The sequence below is a fragment of the Pundamilia nyererei genome, unplaced genomic scaffold (assembly GCF_000239375.1).
Source record: "Pundamilia nyererei isolate P.nyererei 1_Seehausen unplaced genomic scaffold, PunNye1.0 scaffold00007, whole genome shotgun sequence".
In the NCBI taxonomy this organism is placed as follows: domain Eukaryota; kingdom Metazoa; phylum Chordata; class Actinopteri; order Cichliformes; family Cichlidae; genus Pundamilia; species Pundamilia nyererei.
Genome location: NW_005187408.1, coordinates 3,076,729 through 3,096,381, shown reverse-complemented (window position 1 = coordinate 3,096,381; position 19,653 = coordinate 3,076,729). Strand labels below are relative to the sequence as shown.

At 42.5% G+C, this 19,653-nt stretch overlaps 1 protein-coding gene across 4 annotated transcripts in view; it reads left to right on the top strand.

Annotated features, from left to right (window-relative positions):
* The first annotated feature begins 641 nt into the window (after positions 1-641).
* The window catches only part of sema5a (sema domain, seven thrombospondin repeats (type 1 and type 1-like), transmembrane domain (TM) and short cytoplasmic domain, (semaphorin) 5A), a 145,488-nt gene continuing 126,476 nt past the window's right edge, over positions 642-19,653 (top strand). For all 4 annotated transcript variants that reach the window (XR_001290638.1, XR_311447.1, XM_013916000.1 and 1 more), the window contains exon 1: positions 642-1,203. The gene's annotated coding sequence lies outside the window, so the exon portion shown is untranslated. The remainder of the gene's footprint in view (positions 1,204-19,653) is intronic.

Genomic DNA, 19,653 nt, shown 5'->3' with positions numbered 1-19,653 from the left:
CACACACACACACACACACACACACACACACACACACACACACACACACAGAAACAGACACACACATATCATAACCTACATGTTAAATCTTTACTTTCTGATAAGATGAATTTGCTGTTCAATGAACTTGAGAGAGCGGCGAGTGGCTTTTGTCTATCTGAAGGATTCGCACAATACTGAGCAGCTGGGTCTGATGGTTAGAGATATATGCATGACAGGGTTCAAACCCACTTGCAGCAAGCACCCTCTCTGCTAAAGTGTCCTTCACTAGCTCACCAGTTGTGCACATGATTGGTAGCTGACTCAAAACATCTATAATATGTGAAAATTTTAATTTAAGCCCTTTGAAGAAGGATTATATTTCCAAATGTAGCTGAACGCACCCTGAGGATTCAATGCAAATGAGTTCAATTAAAAAAAGGGAGGGAGTGCTTTTCAGATTATGACACTGACCTCTGACCTTCATGAAAGAGAGGATCTAGAGGAGATTTTCACACCGGAAAACAAGTGCATGACTAAGTAAATATGTTTAAAAAGAAAGAAAACAAAAGAAAAAACTGAAGATCTTCCAAATCTGTCAACCCACTTGTAGCTCCAGCGCTCAGTGAGCTCTAGTCCTCTCCTCCACCTGCAGGACAGCTGTGCGCCGCTGCCACGTCTCTCCTCGCTGCTGCTGCTGCTGCTGCTGGAGTGGACGCGCAAAGTGGGGGCGCAGTCCTCAGCCATCAAAACCCTGCTCGCAACCCTGCGCAGCTGTAACCGCCAGCAGCACCGGGCGCATCAGCCGCCTCCGCTCCTCCCGCTCCTCTCGCACAGGCGCTGAGCGTTTTAGCGCAAGGAAAGTTTTGCTTTTAACGCGCCGTCGCTTTTTCGCCACACAGCGGAGGCATATCGTCTGTGGCGCAGCGCGACAGTGCGTTGTCCGATTACAGATCGTGCGCCGAGGAGCCACCGGCACCAGAGCGCTCCTCCGTGGGAGCAGAGATAGCATACGGGGCTCCTCCGGAGGTACGGAGACGGCACCATCTCCGTTTAACCGAGTTTTACTGAGGTCCATTTCTGACCAGAGGCACAGCTGAAGTGAGGATATTTTCTCCTTAGCTCATATTTGCTTTCTGTCTTTTTCCTCCGCGCTGTTCTCACCGGGACAAGACACGCAGCTTCGCTCCCTACTAGATGACCGGGAGTTGGACACCTCACTTGGTAAGACATGGAAAATAAAAAGCGTTTTTTTGTTTTATTTTGAGCTCTGCGCCAGTATTGATGTTATTCAGATATGCGTCTGATTTCTGCATTTCTTAACATGTTTTTCTCCTGATCACAACGGACGACTTTAACTCATCTTTAAATGACATTTTGTACTTAAATCACACGTTAACATGCGTAAAAAATCCAAACAGTATCCGGCAGGATGGGGATAGGGTTGCATGCCTTGGGGCACATGCCTGCACTTCTCCACAATGGGGTAAATAATCAGTTTTAGAAGTTTTGCATTGTGCTCTGCGACGTCTCGCCGCTTGGTGGTGCTGGCAGAGTGCGGCCATCAGCAGGTACCTCACAGCTTTCATCAGATCTTCACACATTCGCAGCAGTGTCTTGCTTTTCGCTTTCCTCTTTCTAATATCTCGTTACAGCTGATTAGGGTTTCATATCACGATCTAATAGCTAAGCCTCTGCTTCATTCACTCCTTCCGACTTATTTTGGGAGATGCTTGGAAAATATGTGTGTCACAATTTTTAAAAAGAAAACAAATAAGGGAGGAAAAGGGCCCAACAGTATAGCAAATGGCAGTGCACCAATCCTGAAAACATCAGTGGCTTCACAGGAGACAAGTTGTTGAATTTTCACATCCACATCTTCTTTAGTTAACCATTAAAACAAAATTTGATGTTATTCAAGGATTTATTCCACTTAATATTATTTTTCCTTATAATAAACGTCCTTGCTTTTATATGTAATGTTTTGCTCCTGCTTTAATAGAGTAAAGATTTCAATCTCTGCAGCTTTTGTTGAATTTTTCTTTCTCACCGTTTTGATTCCACAAGAATGAATGAGTGCCCTTTGAGAGACACTGATTTTCCGCAGTTTAATGCTAGTAATTTTCATTTAATCACAATAACAAGATGTGCCGAGTTTATTTCATTCTGCTGATCTCTTTGTTGAGGTATTCAAACTTTTCAGCCATGCACCTCAAATTTAATTCTGCTCACTCACACATTGCACAGCCAGAGCTGTCCTTGGAGGCTTTTTTTTTTTACCCAGGGTTTTTGTTAAACTATCAAAAAAAGAAAATAAAGAGAAGTTATTTTGCTATTGGAATAAAAGCTTCATTTTAACTATTCTTATGTTGAAAAAAAATCAAGCAAGCAGAACTCTTCCACAAAAGCCAAACTGACATGGCATTCATCATATTCGTCAGTGAGTTGGTTAAAAAAAATGAGAAAGGAGAAGTTAAATATACTGAGGGATCTGCTGTGAAGGGGGAAAAGAAGAGATGGAAAGATTTCTGCTGTCAGGAGTTTATGTATGTGGTTCTGCTGCTACCTCAATGCCCCTCATGAGCCTGTCCTTGCAGCACGTTTAGAGGGTTGCTAATCTCCAACTGTAACTATGCTGATGAGTGTACATTATAATTGTTAACTAAGTTGCTTTTCCCCAATGTTTTTCCTGGCTTGAGGCAAACACCTTTTACAAAATCGTGCACATTTTTCTCACATGTCGTGTCCAGAATGTCCAACCCATGCCAAACTCTTTTCTCCATTCAGACTCGCTGTTTTTATCGGTTTTGCAAGGTTTTTTTTTGGATGTCTCTTAAGTATTGACCTTAAGGATGCTGGGACTCGTATGTGCCATCACACCAGTGGAAATAAGTGACCATCATCCAGATGGAAGAATTATTCAGGCCTTTTATTAGACGCTGGAAGCTAAAGTCCCTTTGGAAAAGAAAAAGGGGAAATAAAAGAGGAAATAAGTGCTAGGAAGTTTTTGGGACAAAATTGCTGAAATGCTTGAGAAATATTGAATGGGGAGAGAGGAAAAAAGGCTCAGAGCTGTAGTCATCAGTTTAAAGAGAGAAAAAGTAAACAATTAATTGAGGAAACTGCCATTTACTTTGAAGCTTAATAAATCTTTTAAGTAACTTTTAATCCAGATTAGTGGTTCTAGCTTCTCAGATGTGAACATTTGCTGCGTTTTCTTGGTCTCTGATAAAAGTGCATTTGTTATCTTTGAGTTTTGGACGGTTGCTTGGACAAAACAGGAAAAACTGCGTTTGCTAATGATCGTTTACAGGGGAAACTGTAATAAGCAGTATTTGTGGCGTGCAAAAAAAACCCCCACCACCAACTCCTGCGCTGACAGAGAGACGAGCAGCAGGCTCACATGAGCCCATTGTATGTAAACTTGCTCCACATTCCAGCGCGCTGTGAGGAGCAGCATATGATTAGCCGTGATTGATATTTGTGTTGCGTGGGGAGTTTGCCTGAGCGCTGACACAGAACCCCAGCAGAAACACGGCAATTAGTCCCAGCCTGAAGATGTTCTGCGATGACTCTGGTGGTGTCGGAGCACGGTGAGACTGTGTGGTCACCGTGGAAACTGATTGAATGACAAGCCCCATTGTTGTCGACCTTTGTGATTCAACATCCCCTCGGGGGTCGAGCTCCGTTGGGAGGGAAAGCGAAAGGCATTGTCTTGCACGTGCAAACTAAACAGCCATTAGCCTCTGGCCTCTCTAAGGCCCCATTGGTTACTTATTTGTGTGACACCAGCAAGATGGGGTTTTGTTATAGTTTGTCTCTGTACACGCAGCCTCACAAAAGATGTGAGTTTATTGGGTGAGAACTGCATGGAAGGCCAGATTTGACTAATTCTCCCCAAATGGATGATTTATTGCTCCTAAGCAAGGAAACTTGGAGTCGCAAACAATAGCTGAAGTGGTTTTCTGCTCATTCCCGCTGTGCTTTGTCCTCAAGCTACCACAGGCTATTTATACATCACAACCACTTTGCCATTATCTCATCCCTCCTCCTTGGTCCTCCTGCCACTTTTGAGTTCGAGACTGTGGCAGCTCCAGAGAATCATCCCACATGTTGGATGACTGTTTAACTTTATAATTCATTTTGAGGAGAGTTCAGTGCCCGTTTGTGCCATTTCTGACCTGTCCTGACACAAAAGAGAAAGTTGCCAGGGTGAAACTAAGCATTTTTTTCTCCTTTTCTTTCTTTTTCACTTCTGTCATTGTCAGTGATATAGCGAGATGGTGCAATGTTGCTATGGCTACTCTCAAGGTTTCCTACCGGGGATTTGAAAGGCTGTTGAGAGGAAATGAAAATGTTGGCAAAATGAAAGTTTATCAGCCACGCCACTTCTGTTCTTTAAAGGCCAAAGTGTCCTAACAGTTGCCACAGAGAGCGGAAGTTATGAAGTGGGATGCATAATGCAACCCCAAAGCATCTGTTGTTTATCCTCACAAAAGTCGACGTCTCTGTGTGCCGCACGGAGATCCGAGTCCCTTTCCTTCAAGGTCACCCGTGAAAGGTTTGACGCTTTTTAAAAAACGAACATGGCGCCATCTTTTCCAAAACTCACGTTGTGAGTCTGTTTTCCTGCGAGGAATATTATATTACAGTGCTGCTCAGTCGGGGTAAAGTGAGCTAAAGTAAAAACAAGGCACGTACAGGTGCAAAATTAAGACTGACATGCAAAAGAGCTGGAAATGAAACGATAAAAAAGTGCACGTGTAAAAAGAGACACACACACACAGACATGCACAAACACACCAGTTCTCTGATGGGACCTATCCTTGTAAAACAGACAGAGGAAGCTGTGGTAATTTCACACTGCATGCTAAACAGCAGAAGCAGCGCAAAGGCAGGTGTAGGAAATAATTTGAGTTCAGAGTGAGGCAGGGAGGTGCGAGCGAGGGTTATGTGATCCTGGATGTGCTATTGCTTCTGCTGCTTGGATCCAAGAGTGAACGCCTGCGGTTTGAGTTAAACATCCCTTCGCATGTCCACACGTCAGAAGGAATTAGCACCACTAAACCAGCCGTCACTCGCCAGCACAGCTACACTGCATTAGCTCTGTCCCCCTCTTTCGCGACAACCTCCAACTCCACTCAGATAGTGGAGGAATCTGTCTTTTAACCACGATGCCAGCGCAGGCGAAACACAGAGCGGACTATTTGGGTCATGATTGAATAATCCCCAAAGCCTCTTTCTCCCTACTAAGGATCAAGCTGAGAGGGTGTTTGAAAGGTTGAACAGAGAGGGCTCCCAACTTTCACTCTTTTTAGTGACATCAGGAGAGGCGATTATTGTAAACTTTAAGTTTCGGAGTGTATTGTAGTCTTCCATTTACACTTGCGTTGGGATGAAGCTAGCCAGGAGAGTCGCTGGGAGGTGGGGGGTAGGATGAGAAGGCGGGAGCGTGGAGAGAGTGTGTGATGAGGTGTAATGAGTCAGGGGAAAAGAGGTGAAAAGAGGCTTTTTTTTCTTTAAAAAGGGGCGGGGGCAAAAAAAGAGTGGAGGAGAAGCTTTGCTGGTCTTTGTTTATTGACTGATTGAGTGCCACGGGGCTGTTTGAAGGGTGAAATGAGTCATGAGTTGTCACCAAACACACATGCAGACATACACAGGGGGAAATACACACTTTTCTCCCTCTCCGGGCCGTCACCCTGCTGTATTTCTCTGGAAGATGAATGACTTTGAAGCATGAATGAGAGGATCATTTGATAGCGGCGCTCAGCTCGTATATTTCCCCTTTTGTAGGAGCTTCTTCTTTCAGGCTGCAGCTTGTACCTCTGAGATGAGAGCAAAACTGGACTGCCTCCTGCGAGACTTTGAGACTCTTTGCTATGTATAGCCACAACTAAATTAGGCGCCCACCCACTACTAAAGCAGGCCCATGTGTGTGATTTCTGCGCTTTTATTTGTGTTTACCGTATGCCTTCGAATAAACAGGAGACTATGTAGCTCGCAATCGGTCGCGGGTTTGAGTTTTTTTTTTTTTTAACTCCTCGTGGGACGAAAATGCTTGCTCCTTATCTTTATGGAGCATATCATTATACGATAAGAAGCTCTTTTGATGTGATGCGTTTAGTACTATCGGAGCTTCATCTATCGCAGCGCCGCAAACAGCCGGAGAGGCTCTAATTTGATCAGTGAGAGGATATAAATACAGAAAATACTTTAATCTTCAGCAAATGAAAACATTTATCTGTACTTTGAAATCATTACGATGGGCTAATCAGTGCAATATCCTCGAAAAAAAAAGAAAAGAAAAGGAAGTGAAGAAAAAATATTCAAGTTGCAAGAGGATGCGTCCCTCAGCAGATGAAGGAGGAAACGGAATTACAGAGGGTGCTATATTCTTTTTTATCCGACCTCATATGAAAGTTTGCGATAACATCTAAAAAGATAAAGCGGCCCACTTCTTGTAGTTTGGCCACGCGGGGAAAAAAATGGGAATGGAAGAGAGATGCAGAGGGAGATTAGAGGAGAGACATAAAGAGAGAAAAGGAGAGGCGACAACGCAGATATAGGTGAAAAGATAAGAGCTTAAGTTTGCCCAACAAAGAGGGGAGGTGCCTGCTTTTTGAATGGAAAAATAAAGGGCAGGGGAAAGGAAACTGAAGAAATGGAGATGGAAAGGGTGATAGGCAGATGAGCAGACAGGCAGGGTGAACGGGTCTGAGGGAAATTGTTAAGTGTACAAGGAGGAGGTTCCCTCAAGAGGCAGCAGTCCAGTCTGTTCCCGGATGCATCTGTCTGCTGGATTCAGCTGTCAGTGCAAGACGTCCTCAGAGAGGGAAAAAGGGGCAGGACAGGACCAAACAAGACAGAGAAAAGAGAGCTAAGACATCAAGAGAAGGAAAGATGATGAAAGACAGGAGGCAGAGGAAGAGGACAGGTGATAGAAAAGAGTAAGGCAATGAAAGGGAAAATTGGTATAAAGGTTATATGTCTATGTCACTTTTCAAAATCCTCAAAATCTCTACTTTTACACTTTCAGATGTGTCCTGACTGCATTCCTTTACTGTCTCTTCAGAAAAAAAACAATTTTATTTGCCACAAAGATCAGAGAAGCTCATTTCCTTGTCCCAGCTGCCTCAGTTTGAAGCAGAAATTTGGCAGTTTTTGCCAAATATCTGTATCCCGGGTTGTGGAAAATAGTTAAGAAGTTTTTAATTCTGAATAGGTTGACACAGCGTCTCCTTTTTTATGCTTTTACAAGTTTCTAATCCACTCTACTTTTGGAAATATGCGTCAACGGCTGTTTTGTAGCTACTTTTTTTTTTTTTAGATCTTATACAAATACCCATAATCAGCTTTAAAAATATGCTTCAATATAAGAGATTAAACAAATAGCCCCCAAGATTTCTTGGCTTAAAAACTACACTGCATTTGGGCTTCTTATTGTTGGCAGTTCCCCCAAAGAACCATTGGCATTTATCGTCTAAAATTTTACACCAAAAGATGAAAACGCCACAAACCAGAACAAATCCAGAACAGAGATTGTCTTTCCCACACTGCTTATTATCTCAGGATTATACTTAGATCACTCTTATGACCCTTTGGCTCTTACTTTGAATACCTGTGGACTAAATATTTAACATCATAAAAACCAACCACAACGGTGGAACACTTTTTCCACACTGATCCATTATTACTGCTTATCCAAGGTAATCATTTAATTGGATCCATCCATTTTCTACTGCTTATTTAATTCGGGATAGCAAGGGGGTTTTGAGCCTGTCCCACCTGACATATAGTAAAAGGTGGGGTACAGGTCGGCAGCCTATCACAGGGCCAACACAGGGTGACAAACAGCCAGTTAGATTTACATTCACGTCTACAGTCAATAACATAAAGGTCAATAATAATAGGATCATAGGTAGTAATAACTTACAAAAGAGTTTTTATGTGATGAACTATAATTTAATTGTTGTATTGATATTTTAACTTTTTTAACTTTTTTCACACTTGCAGTGTTTCATCCATTTAGATCGAGCTCTGGTCCGTTTTCCCCTGGGTGTGGTTCATTTATGCAGGTGTGAATAAAGTAATCGTGGACCAAAGCAACCGCACCAAGACCTATTGGAGGAGGTGGTTTTGGTGCGATTCCAAATTAACTCAAGAGACGTTCGTTTATGGTGTGAACGTGAGCCAACCTCAATCCGAACCAGCTACCAGGTGTACGTTTGAGTTGAAAAACTTCTTGTAGCCATGGATTCGTTGTATTCTGGGATGTGGAAAGGTACTAGAAATGTGCAATGGTCTGTAGGGGACAGCAACTAGCCGTGAAATCAAGGTGAATTCTCTGTGTTCTCCAATAAAGAAGAACATGGCACCTTCTTCCTGTATTTACTTGTGTTGCTCTCGGTCCAGACACTGAGTCAATGAGTGGACTGACTTGGATTTTTCTCTGTGTAGAAAAATCAGGAGGAAAAGCTTAAAGTTTAGCAAATAGTAAACAAACTATAGGTTAAAACACTCTTATGTGAATGATCTCAATACTGCACGAGGTTCATGCAGCTGTTTTTAGCCTGACTGAAGGAATCATGGAATTAAAAGCTAATATCTCCCTTAAACATGCAAAAGTGAACAACAAAGGTTAACAACATCCATTTGTCTATCAAGAATAAGTTGTCTATCAATTCCACAATGTATATAACATCGAAGCACTTACAAATGTATTATGTTTAATAAAATACCATAACATAAAAGCAAGAAAACACAGTCGTGTGGCAAAGAGCTCCTTGTTTTCAAACCTTTGCCCGCAAACAGTGTTCAGACATGAGACTCTCATGAGTCACCCTCTTTACCGGTCTGTGTGGAGCTTCAGTGCGAATGTGTAGTCTACCCAGTCATAGGCACAATGCCTTCTCAGTTCTGAAGGTGAAACCACACAGAGGATGTGTGGTCCGATCTAAACCACCAGCACTGAGTAACAAACCACTTATTATTCCTTCTGAATAACATTTCATTCTTACTTGAATAAACTATTAGGAAGAATGAGCCCTCAGCTGGAAACTGGGTGGATGCCTGCCAGGAGCAGGTACCTTATTTTGTAGCTTTTCAGCATGTTGAGCTGGCTGGATTTTTAATATTACTATTGTTGTTATTATTATCATTACATAAGAGGATGTGGTCATGTGGAGCTGACTGCTGTTGCACGCAGGTGAGAGTTTGATTTCACGGGCTAGTTTGTTGTGGAACATTAAGTCGAGCCAGGTACTGGGCTTCAGCGATAAGGATATCAGTTGCTCCAAAAGACAATGAGTAATTGTAGAGGTATTGCCATCAGTATCCTTTTTTCAGTAGACAGTGTAATACAGTCATCTGATTATGCTGAAACCAAAGAATGTTTCTATCCTGCTCCGGCTCTATTGTGTTGCTCAGTTCCCCAGAGAAGTGAGTTACGTTCAAGAGTTGTGCTGACTCTCTGCCTGTGCTGCTTCCGCCGTGCTGCCCTATTGGGACTGAAGAGGATTGTTAAAAGATGCTTTAGGATGAGATGAGATGTGTTTTTTTTCCTCCCCTCCCTCCTTGTTCCTGCATAGAAAAAAGAAAACTCAAATACAAGGAAACTCCAAAGCGCCTAAAACACACATTGCATTGTACACATAGTTTAAGGTGTGTATTGTGTGTATTTCTGTGGTACGGAGGAGATGAGCTTTAAACCCTGCAGCATCGCACAGTGTAGGCTGAGATTCGACTAAGGAAAAGAAACAGAGGCTGTCAGATGGAAAAGTGAAATCAACAAATAATAATTCCCTGAGAATAGGCAGAGAGAGTAGAGGCAGTAACAAAAATATCTCTGTACAAATATGAGAAATAGGAATACTTCTGCTCTTTGTTTCACATGCAGCTCAGGCGCATATATGCAGGACTCTGGAGTTCAAGCAGGATGCAGTGGCTCAAGAGGAAAGGCTCCAATTTCACTTTCTCAGGAATGGGTTTGGTCGCAACCCTGGCCTGACCCTAAATCTGACCCCTCCTCCCCAGCTGCCCTTTCAAATACAGATACATGCAAAAATGGAGGAAATGTGCACAGATGCAAAAAAAATCTTGCAAATTTTGCATAAAATTTTGCACAAAACGAAAAGCCCAAGTTTTCCTTAATGAGCACCAGCTGAGATGAGCTCAACAAAATAGATTTTCTGTTGCAGGTAAAACCCTCTGCAGTTGTTTTTGATTTAAGCCTCAGAACTCTTCAGACAGGCGCAGTGAGCGAGGGAACTCCTACGCAGCGGATAAATTTCCTCTGGACTTGCCCTGCCGCCACACTGTGTTGCGGTGCTCCGCTTGTCATTAAAAATAGACTTCTGCCCTTATGAAGCCAGGGGCCCCGTAGCATCCTGATCTATTTTGTGCTTCACGCTATTCCCCAAGGGCTTTCTGGGTGGAAAAGTACTCCCATCACTGCAACAGCAGAGGGCAAAAGGGCACCCTTTCTCGCAGGGTCAATGTCGTTTTATTGACTTTAGAAGAGCACACAAAAAAAAGGAGTTGTATTGCACAATGTGAAGAGGAAGCTGTTGCTAGACACCATCAAGCAGCTGATACTCAGGAGGTAATTGTGCGAATAAAGCCCATTTCTTTCTTTTTAATGTCTCCGATTGTGTTACAAAAGCCTGAGATATGCATCTGGAGATCCACAAACCATTCTGGGTGTTTTAGAGAAAATTAGACATCTCTTCTTTCCTCAGCCCCATTACAATATCCACCCTCCTTCTCACCCTGCACTGAAAACCATGATGTTACTGCTATACTCATCCCCAGAGGGAAGAAATCTTTTTCGCTTACCTTCGTCTGATACGGGGGAAGGTCAGGGAGCACAGTCGTGATTCAGTAACTCACTGAGGGGTGCCAACAATCCTTCTTCCCACTTTAACTCGGAGTGTTTGTGTGTTAATTACATAACAGCAGAATTTGGAGCCGTTTTGTTTTCATTTATTGCTGAATTATAGTTGGCTTCCAGCAACTAGGAAAATAAGATAATCTATATAAAACTGTCATTCCATTTTACAGGGACGCTGACCCTGATTTGTCTGGTCTTTTAAACCCAGTGTGCTTCTTAGCCTGTCTGCAGTTGCTGCTGCCTCTGCAGGCCACTTTGCTACCCACCTTTACCCCAGCCCTTCCTTTTTATGTTGACTCCATCAAAGCCATGTGTTGTGTCCGTGGTGGCTACTCTGTTCTGTATTCTTGTTTTTGCTCCTCTCAGCTTCAGGCTTTATATGTATGCACGTGGAAGGGCAGAGAGGTCCCAGAATAGAGCCATACCTCTAAATATAATTAACTGCAGATAGGACACTAATCTCCTTTGAATGAAAGTATCTCTGGCTGAACTAAAGTTCAAGGAAATCCTCTGTTAAAAAGAACTTTTTAAAAAAGTTTACTAAATTTTTGATGATAATTGTGTTAATTAATGGTGATCACAGTCAAAATATAATTAGAGTTTGCCATGATTCACTATGGTAGCTGTGGCAGATCACCTAATGTAATCTGTCACTGTCGTCAACGCAGTTGCACACCTGCGCTGACTCCTTATATATTTTGATTAACACTTTCTCCTTCCAAATATATGCTTCTTCTTAGCCTGGTTTTTAAAACATATGTGGACTACGTGCGATTTCTCAGCCTCTCTGGAATCCAGGGTTCATCATTTTTAGCTGAAGCAATTATACTAATTGGCAGATTACGCTTACGTTATTTCTTCTTTGATTCTCACTCTTTAGTGCTACATCTCCCCCCACCCCCCCACTGTCAGTGTAAATCGATGACATTCAGAGTTCTCGCTGAACTCCTGAGCTTCCCAGACGCCGCTAAAGCCAATTAGTTGTTGGCAAAATAATTAAAAACACCTTCAGCACGACATTCAAAAATGTCTCAAACACATCAATATTTAGCCGCGGAGCATGATTAGCGGGAAGGAGGCAAAAGGATGTTAATTACAGTTTACAGCCACATGATTTACTGCTTTTGTTGTAAAGCATTGGCAGCAGAACGTACCTGGACAATTACGCAAACTCTTATCTCTGCCTCAGTGACTACACTATAATTTAGCCGCACGTCTGATTCGGCGTCTGATTCCTCCCAGTCTGTCACTCAAAACTACCCATTTCTTTTTTTCTCTCCATTGTGTACACGCACTCACATATTGTGGCGTCCTCTCCTTAAAAAGAAGACAAATGTTCAGCGGTTTCATTCTCCTGGAAACAGCTTTCGTGCCCACGCGAGAAAAGCTTAACATTTCTAGCCGTATACGCGGCGGTGTGGACGGTGCAGAAGGAACAAAGTAAAAGTGAGTGTAGCCTTGGTGAGTTTAGAGGTTAAGAAGTAACATTGTAGAAGTTAAGCACACCTGGAGGCCACATGTGGATTACCCCACCCGCCTCCACCAGCGTCCCCGGGTTGCAAAACTCCATCGTCATCATTACAGCTTAGGGTGGAGGGGATCATTAAGTCATTATTTATGTGCTTTCTGCTGTTTTATCACCTCCAGACACCGTCTCACAGTGCAGACACCCACACTCACAGTCCCAGAAGAATAACATAATTGTACGAGGCAGCCAGGGGGTCCCGTCTAATAGAAAAAGTGCAGACATTAACAGTCTGGGCCAGCTGTAGATACGATTCAGGCCCCCCCCACCCCCATTAGGCTCATTTACACCTAGTGTTGTTTGTGTTTATTCACATGCTGCTCCCAGAGTGAGTCTTCACCGAGTTTTTACAGGCAATTTCCCCTTTACAATAGTGGTAGTTTACTGGACGAGCCCAATTAAAAGCACGCTGCAAAACAGAGCGCTTTAAAGTCAGCAGCTTCTTCCCGTCCCCGCAACATGCTCGCAGCCTGTAAAAGCAGACAGGCTGTCGCAGGTATTTTTGTGCAGACTGGTTTATTTTAAGCTGCACGTCCTTTTTGTCAGGGGACAAATCTGAATCCATTTTCACCCTCTCTGTTGTCATTTCACAGCGTGATGGTTGATTGCAGTCATATGTTTGCAGTTTGCATTAAACAAAACGATAAAAAAAAAAGGATGGGTGAGACTCGAGGTGTAGAGGAGGTGGTGGAGAACAGGCTGTGAAACAGACCTGCTTTGTGCTGCACCTGGAGCCCTGGCTTGTATGAAAGGCCGCGTAGAATCAGCTCTCTGGACACCTCGGTCTCCAAATACCACTATTTCCCCTGGTCGTTCCTTTCCATTTTCTTTAAAAGAAGGGTCTCTTTTGCTTTCCCAGCTGCGCCCGACCGCTTCAACGTGAGTCTGTTCTGTTGTTTTTGTGTCCTGATTCAATTACCTCCGCGGGGCCGCTTTTCCTGACAAGTGCTGGACTGCAGAGATGCGAAAAACTCTTATTTTATGGCATGTGGTATGTTTGATTTATGGAGATCCCAGGAACTCCTCACAGCAAAGCCACACTTCACCTCCAGCCCTTCTTTCCTTGCTCTGAAGTGCTCCTAAACTCCTCTTTGTTTCCACCTGAACCTCGATGTTCTCTTAATCCCGTCCATTCTCCTCCTCGCTCACCGCTCCTTTTGTTCACACCTAACCCCTAATATCCCTCTTCTCTTTACTCCAACCTCCTCCATCCCTGCCCTCTCCCTCAATTTTATCTCACCCAACCACTACCCTTCATCCTCTCCTGCATCTCCTTCATCCTCTGTTCTTGTATGCATCTCATTATTACCGGCCTCTCTCCAGTAATCTACCTCAAGTGACCCTCAACGACTTTCTCGCCCCATCTCCCTCTCAACTCCTTCGCCTGTCGCTGTAGAAGAGTGGGTCAGTGTGAGGCTCATTTTCTTCTTGGAGTTTCAGCCTTTCAGTCAGTTGAGTAGCTCAGTGCCTCCGATGAAGACACACTTGCACTCGCGCACATTTGCACACTTGAACAAAAATAACACGCACAGCAGATATCACTGATGCAGGCATCCACTTGCTGGAGAGTGATTTGCAGTAAAGTTAGGACCTAAATTCGTTCTGACTTCATCTATCGACTCCACGCGTTTGAGTGTAACCATGTGATAATTCCCTTTTGGGTTTCTGTGACGGTATTCTGTAGGACAATTCAGTTTACTGACACAAGACGGAAAATCAGAAGAGCTGCCTGTTCACATTTCACTTCGAGAAAAGATTTATACTTTGAGTCGATAAAATCGCGGACATTACAGCAACAAAAAGTAAGCAGATCTGTTTGAAATACCGCTGCCGTTTTTGATAACATGCCACCCGCCTTGACACGGAGGAGCAAATTCATTTTACAGGATTCAACATCTCTCTGAAGCAGTCTCTTTGTAAACAAATGATCTTGAAATATCACAAATTACATTTTGAAGTCGCTTTTGTTTAGCAAAACAGAAATAATGTGGTCAGGTGATCACGTGATCGCATCTTTACCAGCCTACACTGAGAAGAGCGCCGTGGGTGACTGCAGATTGCAGAGGCTTGCTGGGGAACCAGACGAAAGACCATACTGAAGCGCCGTTGAACCTGCTAATTTAGCTGCTGTCTGTGTGTGACAGTTATTTGTGAAACAGGAGGCTGCCAGAGTGTATCGTGCTCACAAATTGCTTTTGTGAAACATGCCTCTTGGTCTCAAGTGAGCCGATTGGTGGCTCTAATAGCCAGTTTGGGTGCTTATTTCAGCAAATTACTGTCCCAAGTGATCGTCTCGCAGATCATAGAAAAAATAAATTCCTCTTTAAGGCGCTTAATATCATTGTCCCCCTTGTCATTAGTCCAATCCGTTTAAACTGATAAATCCAATTTCACACACAGACGTTTGTTTAAACTGTCACGAGGTTGATATTGAGCTCCCTTTCCTGATTTCTTTAAGTTATGATTTGCTTAGCGTGTTTTGCTGATTACCGGTGGAGACGCTTCGCCCCAAATCACATAAGTATAAAAGAAACACACGCACACCTGAGAGGCGAGAGTGTGGATTTTCTTCCATATTGCCAAGAGAGGCAGATTTCTTCACAGCTTCATAATTATCAGCACATAAAGCTGTTTTATTGTATGACTTACAAAAGACCGGGGCAGCAAAAAGAGATTATTGTTGCTGTCGAGTCTTCTGCTGGTTATTTCTTGATTGAAGAGATCCGGCATATTTCTTAGTCTAACCATCAGTCCCAAGCCCAAACTTATTCTGATTCCACTGATATAAAATAGAACAAAAACAGAAAATCCTCACACTTCAACAGCTAATCTACAAAACAAATTAAATCACAATCAAATTCTTTTATCTGTAACACATACACACTCTCATACTTGAGGGTTTGAGTCAATAGGATTTTTTGCACAGAGGAACATCCATGTAAATACTAACTAAGGCCTAAAAAATATGGCCAATAAATTAAAAAATATGACCACTGTGACAGGCAGCACGGTGCTGCAGTAGGTAGCTGCATCTCCCAGTACTCGGTCTTCTTCCTACAGTCCAAAGTCATGTATATTAGGTTAATATTTGATTCTAATTGGCCATAGGTGTGAATGTAGCATATTTTCCAGACCATTTCTCTAAAGAAGTGTTGAGCTTTGAAGCTTTGTTTGGCGTTTTGGCCGTCACAATCTTAGTTTTAGCTAATGCTAACTACCTCAGTGTTTAAAGTGCATCCACAGATGCATTAGAAATGAAATGTTGATGTATAAATAGAGTAATACCAGAATATTAATAACCAACACAGAAGGCCTTTTAGCACAATTAACTGCGCAACAAGCCATAAACATAGTTCAGAGGTCCAGTTCAGTGTTTTAAATTAGCTGAGGTAGTTAGTATCATACAGCTAGCAGCTAAAGCAGCCTGTGTCACGTGTTGTGGACATTATAAAAGATGGACAGTCCAGAGCTTTGATGCCATAAAATGAAGCCAGTGCAGAAGTCTGATCAGATCTATCAACATTAACCATCTAACAGTTTGTAATTCTTTCGGTTCTTTAAGATAGAGTTTTAAATGATTCTTTAGATATACTTGATATTTATGTGTGAATGTAATGGACATATGGGATTTTTTTTTTTTACTGTCTATGTGGTTTAGAAATAATTGGTCTAATTGCATTAAATTGCCATCCGCATTTGCATTAGTATAATTTGTCTATTGATGAGGTACAATACAGATGGTGATAGCTTCAGATGCCGTAGAAATCTGTGGAAAAACAGCTCTCTGTCTTGACCTCTGTTTACCTCCATTATGGACGCGCCAAAGGGGCCCAGGCCCACCTGGTAAAGGCACTTTACCTAAAATACCCATATCACTGATACGCAATTGCAGTGTGAGCTCAGTTTAATTATCCGGTTCATAGTAGTTTAGTGCTTTTGCAGCAATTGTGGTAAACAGCATGACTGAGGAGGACACTGAGGATGCAGGTCAGACAGTGGGAAGTACCCTTGATGTCTCTTTGAAACGAATTCATCAGCTTGTGCAGCTAGTTTTAAAGCATGATTCGACTAAAAGATTGCAAAACCAATGGAAATGTGTTGAGTGTATTGTGCACTCACAATCAGCTGCAGTGTGTAAGTTCATTGATCCACTTCTGCACTTAGAGAAAATGTTTGTGTCCTGTTTGTCTCTGTAACTTAAGATTTAGATTTTCTACCTGTAGCTACATTTCTCTCTTGGCTTTTTGGAATAGCAAAGTGAGCTCAATGGCCCCCATCAAAGCTGGTTGCCTGTCCACTTCTTATGGTCTGCTGCCTCTGTAAATGCTTTCCTCTTGAGCTGATGGGCTCAGTCGCTCATTTCGTCCTTAATTTAGTCCATTTTGTACATCTTGGTCATACTGTGATTGAGTAATGATGATTATCTGGGGTACGCTGATGGCTAATGATTCATGATTGGTAAGCTATTAACAAATGAACATTTAACAGTCACCTCTATTCCTCTAATCATATCAGGATTCAAAACATCTAAATGGCGATGGTGAAAGTCCTCACCTTGAGTCGGTGGCTTCACAGTAGCTCCATTCATCTTATCCCACCAGGGTCCCCAAGCAGCTTTCACTTAATGATGCTAAACCCCTAATAATGCTAACTTAGTAAAAATTAAAGATCTGAGTTGTGAAAAACAAACAAAAAGCTAGCAGCAGCTTTTTTTTTTTTAGTATACTGTAAACAAGTGTGTGTTGACTGTAAAGCTGGTTGTGTTATCACAGGGGTCTTTTGGGATTAACTTGTTTTTGGAGCCATCCTTAAGTGGCCATTTGGGAAACTGCTGTTTTTGCTTCATTTTTCAGTCAAGGTGGTTGCTGTTTGATGCTAACGAGCTAAAATTAGACCACGAGCTGATGCTAGCGCTGTCTGTTGTAGGGTTTTTGGTCTCTCTCTCTAATGACTCCTTAAACTTAAACTGGTAAAGTGAACTCATACTCACACCCTCAAAAAGCACACAAGTAAGCATAAACTGATAAGTGGGTCATGTGCACACTGACAAAGAAGCGCTTCGGCAGTAATAAATACTTTTAGCCCAGGTAAACAGCTGTGCAGACACACACGTACACATTTTGCTTTTTTACAAACAGGCTTTAAGCTGGTGAAGAGACCATACACACACACACACACACACACACACACACACACACACACACACACACACACACACACATTTACAGAGAGAAACATCTGTTTTTGGCCTATAATCAAGCTCATATGGACCCCAGGGCCAATGTGACAACAGCAGGCGAGACCACACATTAGATACTCCCACTATTTGTATGACTGACTGCTGGGGATTTAGAGCAGTCAGGGGGTATCAACCAAGAGTACAACCTGTAATTGTTCTTATAATAACACAGGAAGGTCTTTTCCAAATTAATACATGCCATAATTTCAGGGAAATTTAGGCCAGCTGACCAAAATCTCAGGAGCTTAATGTCTTATGTGGTTCTTAGGTGCTGTAATGCGTGTTTGTGTGTGTGTGCTCATGCTGCATGAATATGCATTGCGAGGGCAAGCTAACTTTTGCAGCAGCAATATGAGGCAAAACCTAAACATAGAAAGTGAATTAATATATTAGAGTTAAAAGCAATGATATTCAGCTTTGATGTTGAGCCATCAAAGGCGTCATGAAACTGCACAGTTCAGAGGGGCAGTGTTGCGCTGTACTGTATATTTAGCTGTGAGCTTAAATTAGACGTGTCACCGCTATAGACACATGCCATGCGGGCTCATGCGTCTCTTCATCTGTCAGGGAAGTTGATGTAGCTGTTGCAGCTGATTAGGTGATATTGTTTTTGCTCCCAGGTGGCAGTTTTTGGAGGACTGTGTTTGTATTAAACGCGAGGGGTGGTGGGGAAAGAGGGTAAAAAGACGGACAAAGATTGCATGTGTGTGTCCTTTGTGTATTAATTTGAGCGTGTGTTTGTGTGTGTGTGTTGGCTCGTCCTTGTGCGCGCCTTCACTTCAGCCGAGCGAGAGCGCACTGAGTCCCTTCCTCATACCTGCCTAATCAAGTTGTAGAGGAGCCTGCAGCAATAACGGCTCAGAGTTAATACTGGCTGGCCCAAATACAGACTACAGCTTCTTACTCGTATCCTGAAACCCTTTGGAGTTTCCCCCCCACAAAACTCATTAAACGCCGACCACAAGCCTTAAGTTTACACTTGCACACACTCGTGCACACCTGCTGACACATGCATTCTTATAATGATTATAGCCCATCCATCCACTTCCTAGCAAAACAGAGGGTGGGTTTTTTGATAATTATGTCTTTGCAGGTTTAAAAAAAAAAGCTTAAAGATATACCGCTTTTATGATATGTGGCAATTTCCAGCTTTACAAGTGTGTTTTATGTGCTATTTGTTCTGACAGATGTAGCATTCTCACTTTTTTGGGTTAGAACACAAGCAGACAGACAGGATGTGTATCCTCATTCTTTGTAGCCTCGAATCCCTGATGCTATCTGAGATTTCTTTTACAGGAAAGTGATGACACACTATCAAAGTGATTGCTATTTGTTACGTTGCTCATTTGGGTCAATTAGAAGAAACTTATTATGTGTTGTCAGTGTTTTGGGGGCACAGTGACACCGTACCCCAAGGACTTGCAATTAGTCTGACTATGAATTCCTCAAATAGTCACTAGTGTTCGTCATAGTCGTCAAAGTGTTGTTGCTACAAGGTAGTTCAAGGCAGCCGTGCCACGAGCTGAACATATAATAGCTGAAGAGTGAATGCTTGCTTTCTAAACCCAAAACTATGGTAGCACAGTGATATCTCTTTGAATGTTTTATTTTAAAAAAACAACACTACAATTTTTTAAATTATGTAACACCCGGATCTTTGCAGTAGTTAAACAGTAGCACAGATTTAATATTTGCTTTCAAAGAAGAATTTGCAGTTTAATTAAAGCAAACAAGGAGGAAGGACACCTCCTGTGTCAAAATTTATGTTCAAATTAATAGTAATGTGTTTTATGTTGTGCCTCTCTCTGTGAATGAAAATAACTTTAAATAACGAGAACTAAACTCTGCATGTCTGCTGGTTTTGGAGTACCCACTCAGTATGACTGCTTTACAAATGTTACATTTGCATAATGCACCTATGTGAAACTCCCTTGGACCATGAAAGATTGAATAAGATATGCGGTTATGATGATCTTTGTCTGAATTTTTATTTGACCCGAGGGCACAGACGCCACCTTCAAC